Source organism: Acanthisitta chloris, unplaced genomic scaffold (assembly GCF_000695815.1).
Source record: "Acanthisitta chloris isolate BGI_N310 unplaced genomic scaffold, ASM69581v1 scaffold1908, whole genome shotgun sequence".
NCBI lineage: Eukaryota > Metazoa > Chordata > Aves > Passeriformes > Acanthisittidae > Acanthisitta > Acanthisitta chloris.
Genome location: NW_008686249.1, coordinates 1,481 through 6,563, shown reverse-complemented (window position 1 = coordinate 6,563; position 5,083 = coordinate 1,481). Strand labels below are relative to the sequence as shown.

Genomic DNA, 5,083 nt, shown 5'->3' with positions numbered 1-5,083 from the left:
ATATTTCTTTCACAAATTTCTGCCTGTCCTTCCCCTCCAAGCTACCAGCAGTATTCCCACTAGCTTTGACAGTGCACTGATTTCATTCAGTGGTGTCACAATGTTAAAGCTGTTACTGATTTCTTTATTCAGGACTATGTCTTCCCTAAATAAAAAGGTTTGACTGAGATAGGACTCATGCTAGTTCTCAGCAAAGTATTCAAGCTATTAAGAAAATTAGCGGAATATAGGAAATAGTCTCCTGTACAGATCTTGTATAATAGCAAATGAAGGATAAGTTTTTGGCAAGAATGTGTAAGTGTAACGAATTCACTGCTGTTGCCTCCATGCAGTGATGAAAACAATTCGAGGATATGCCCACTGTTTGTTGCCATAGTCTAACCCTTTCTCTCATTTATAGCTTCTGATATCTTGTTTCCACTGAACCCTGCCCATAGTCCTGCCCTACTGTCATTGCTGTCACTTCATCCTCATGCCACCATCTCCCCTTTCTGGAACCATTGCTGCTGCTTCTGCCTCAAACTGGTGTGCCAAAAAGCTTAAGCTAAAAATACTTCAATACTTCTCTATCATTTGAACATATCTATAGGTCACATTTTAAAGGTACACATAATCCAAGTGAGAGTCAGTGAAAGTTGCTGTCTGGAGAGTTTACTTGCTGGGGTTAACCATCGGAGCTGTAACAAGTTGACTTCTTACAGGGGGATGGCCATTTTCAATTAGAAATTCCTGTATTATGATAGGAAATCCTTACAGTGGATCTTCTAGCATTCAGAGTGGCTTCCTGAGACAGTAAAGATTTAAATTATTCAGTAATTAAAAAACTGAGGTTCTTTGCATTCTGCTTTGACATGGTTGAGGATTTAATGGCTAACCTTGCTGTGCTAATAAAATTTAATGGCATCAAAAATATAAGTACAGGCATTTTAGTAGCTCTTGAGTATGAAGTTTGAAGAGCAAAGCCTAAAAGCTTTCTGACATGAAGGAAAGTCCCTGCTTTCTTAGTCCCCATGGACTGTGACAAGCAGAAAGAGCTATTGCTCTCTGGAAAGCATCAGCATGCCAATGTACCTCAGAGGCCAGAGCAGGCTAAATGAAACAGCTGCAAACACTTGCCTCTGCCTTGTGTCAGCAAGTGATCTCTACTACACAACTTCAGAACTCTGTTTTCAAACAGGTCTTGCATTTCCTTAGGGGCTCCCTCGACAAACAGGAAAATTTTCCTCTCAGAGCAAAAGCAGAATGCATTGATAGCACACACAGGCATAATAGTGCTAAGTCCTTTGCAGTCTTATGTTCACCTCCCAGCTGTATGTGCAAAGAGCAACAGAAAGGAACTTGTAGACCAACATTTGAGAAGTTAAAGAAAACAATAATACCATATACAGGTAATTCTCAATAGCTCATTTCTTAGTCAGGCCACTGCCGAAAGTCATACAGAAAAGTGAAGAAGGGACAGCTTGATTGTGGTTGGAAACCAGAAATGAAATCAAAGACAGTTATCCATAAATTACTGCAGGGCTGGTTTGATAGGTCAGGATTTTTTCGGATGCTTCCCATTCTTCAGGGGCCTACAGCTTTATGAATAATTGCCTCCTTCTTGAGGAGGTAATTACCCTTTGCCACATGAATCAGCTAGGCTTGGCCAGGGGTTATTGAAATGCTTATGAACTTCCATATGAACTTCCTGACTCATGAAGCAGGCTTAAGAACTGCTCCATAGGCTTCCTGAGAGACTGAGGTGCTTCTATTTGTCAGAACATTTTGAAATTCTCAGTTTTAATTCAAGAAATATTAGCAAAACAGTCTCTCTCAGAGATCAAATATTGTTCCCTTCACCAGATTCCCTTGAAAGCTGAGGGCATTTAGAACCTCATTTCCTATGAAAGATGTTGGAACATGCTAGACATCAAATGTACTCCTTAATTTCATGGCCTTTTCTTTTGGTGATTTTTGCCGACGTCCACATAATTTCTGAATAAGGAAAGTGGGTTATGCCATCAATTAACAAGGCAAAGTCAAACCAGGTAAGAAAACTGGTAAACCCACAATATTTTCTAGTTTCATGACATTAAGAATAACATTTTAAACAAAAGTATAGCATATTTTAATTATGTTTGTATTAGTAATCAATGTATGTGTAGGAAGCCATTTTACAAGTCATGAGCAATCTCTTATTTCCTTCAAGTATACTTTGGGCAATTTTCTCCTGCCTGGAGCAGATTGACCAAAAATTAAAAAATCCCCTAGCATATACATCTACATTAATAGCTATTGGAAAATCAAATCAGATGAGCCAGCAGTTTTCAATATGATCAAAACCATGTAGCTCAAACTTAAAAATACTATCATGATGCATGAGAATCTACAGGTCTTAAAGGGAGTATTCATGGCAGATTATGCTGTTGAACATTTTCCAGAGAGTGAGGAGATCAAGCAAACAAAACAAGATTATGCATTATGAGGGAACAGCATAAAATAAAACACTCTCAGAAATAACAATTAAAAAACCAACCACCAACAACAAAAATTCCACTTTGATCTCATCTGCAGCAAACATATCCCACTCAGTAGGAAACAAGCATATTTCCTTTTGGTTTTAAAATTTTATGTTTCTAAAAATATTTAATGAATTATTGCTTTGTGTTCTCCAAATGCATCACTATGGTCATAGACTGCGTTTCCTGCAGGAAGGACTTGCTCCACCCCAAAGGAAATCACAGAGGATACTTGAGAGAGAAGCTACTGTATTCCAGATGTAAGAAAGGTATTAAAAAGAGAAGGTAGCAGCTTACCAGAAGGTAGGTGATACACTTGCTTCCTTTAGCAGAAAGGCTAGAATAGTGATAGAGAATAGTGATCTGAATAAACATGCATCTGTTTCACTGGGATGGGTAGGTTAACACTAACATGAACAGCCTCCTCTTACTCTAGGTTTAGCCTTGTTTTTAGCTGCTATTTTTATTACAGTAGCATGAAAACTAAATAAGACCTTTCAACAAAGAATATCCCAGACTCTCCTGGCATGTAGTTTCTCCAAACAACCTCAAGTGAGGTCATTAGCAGGCAGAAGAGGCAGCTTAAACATCAGCTGCTCTCTATTCCTGAGAAAGTTGTGTTAGAAATAAGGCAAAAGGAAAGTTGGGGGGAAAATCCTTCATCCATGTGCCACTGAAACCAAGAATAACTTTCTCTGATATTAATATGAAGCAAATGCAGTCTAATTCCTTCTTGTTGATTTAGAAAGCCACAATGAGATTTTTACTCACACTTTTCAAAGTTGATTTTTCTGATGGCATAACTTGCCAAAACAGAAAGACTTTCAGAGAGGGGAGACTTGCAAAGAGTGGTCGTTAACTGAAAATCATAGGTCGTATTTAATTTCAAACAACCTAACATTTTTTCTGTTTACTCTTTTTTTATATATTTTAAGTTTAATCTATGCATTGTTAAATATTTCTCAACTTAATTATTTTTCTTATCTTTAGAATTATAGCTCTGTGGCTTTTTAAATAATTAAACATGATGCATGAGACACAAAATGGTCTGATCTGGTGTTAAGATCTTATTTTAATTAAATAAGCTTTAAAATATTCAAAGATTAAAATAAACAAAGAAAGAAATAACTTACCCAGTGTATTCAGCTTTGTCTTTTGAAACAGTATGTTGTCCTGTCTACGACTACTTTTGCACTGAAACAAGTAAACGTCAAGAAAACAAAGTCTTTGTAGAGCAAATAGTTAATGAATGCAAGAGCACTCTGATTTTTACTTTCTTTGGAGAGCAAGGCAGTAGTAAGGCAAAATGTTCGTACTCACATATCAAAGGGCATCTAGAAGCTGATCCAGCAGGTCAAGAATCTTAAGTCACTGGAGCTGAGGCACCAGATAACAGGACTTCATTAGACTGGACCACTAATCTACACAGGAAAGTGAAATAATTGAATTCAAGCACAGATGTCCCTCCAATGAGCCTCAGTAGTCGCACTAGAAAACAAGCAGGAGCATTGCATCATGTGACACGTTCCATTCTGAGCCCACAGTGACCCAAAGGAATAATAAAAACAACACAAGCCTTTCTGTCGTGAGCCTGTGCTCCTCCTATTTCTTCCTTTTAAAATAACAACTTTTACAAATGTGCTTTTTGTCATAGACTGAGACAGGTATACAGTCCATGTTTAGGCAGAAATAGCTGTGCTTTGTACAAAACCTATTCAAAGCAGGTGTATGACAAGTACTTCGAATAAACAGCTTCCAAGCTGCTTTGTCCATGAAGGATGGTTATTCGTCCCTGGGAACCCTCTAAGTTTGCCTGAAAAGATTGCAGAATTCCTGGGATCTCTGCCTGGGAGTCTGTGTTTGCGTACATTATAATATATCAGGAAATATTTGGCAACAGAATTGTTTTGCAGGGATGTTGGGTTTTTTCTGAGAGAACAGAGAGGCTGAGCATCACATTCCTTAATCAGGGCCTCTGTCATCTTAGAGTATTTCTCTTCTGTCAGGGCAATGTTAACAAACTATAGCCTAAAGCCCAGAATGAATATTTTAAAGAATGTGTAATTACTTTTGCTCTGAAATTTTAACTTGAGTTTGTTCTGTTTCTGATTTGGAGCATCAAACCGTTTTTCTGATTGGGTGCTATGCTGAGGTACTCTGTTACCAGATCCCCTTTATATTGTCCATATATCCCCTTCCTAAGCCAGCCTCAGCCCTTTGCTTTAGTTTTGTAGAAGCTGCATGTTGGAACACGAAACAGAATGTTTTCTGCATTAATTCATCCCATATTACTCTTGGTCTGGCCCTCATGGTTACATCCTACTCAACATTTCCCACAGATTTCCCATGACAGCACATAAATCAACATTCAGTTATCAGAAAGCATGCACTGTGCATGAAAATAATTTTTTTCTTAAAGATTTGTTCTGTGAACACAAAACCTAGTCCCTTTGCCAAGGATGAGTACACTTAATCATGCATTTTAAGTAAGCAGGACGGATAATGTCAAGAAGTGAATGTGACTGCCTTTGTAGCATATTTTTCTTACTCATTTTTACAGTCTTGCAGGATTTGACAAGCACTTC

At 37.8% G+C, this 5,083-nt stretch overlaps 1 protein-coding gene across 1 annotated transcript in view; it reads right to left on the bottom strand.

Moving 5' to 3' along the window:
- The window catches only part of LOC103807305 (Y+L amino acid transporter 2-like), a 20,299-nt gene extending 16,629 nt beyond the window's left edge, over positions 1–3,670 (bottom strand). Inside the window, exon 1 of the mRNA XM_009080033.1 lies at positions 3,628–3,670. The gene's annotated coding sequence lies outside the window, so the exon portion shown is untranslated. The remainder of the gene's footprint in view (positions 1–3,627) is intronic.
- Positions 3,671–5,083: the final 1,413 nt, after the last annotated feature.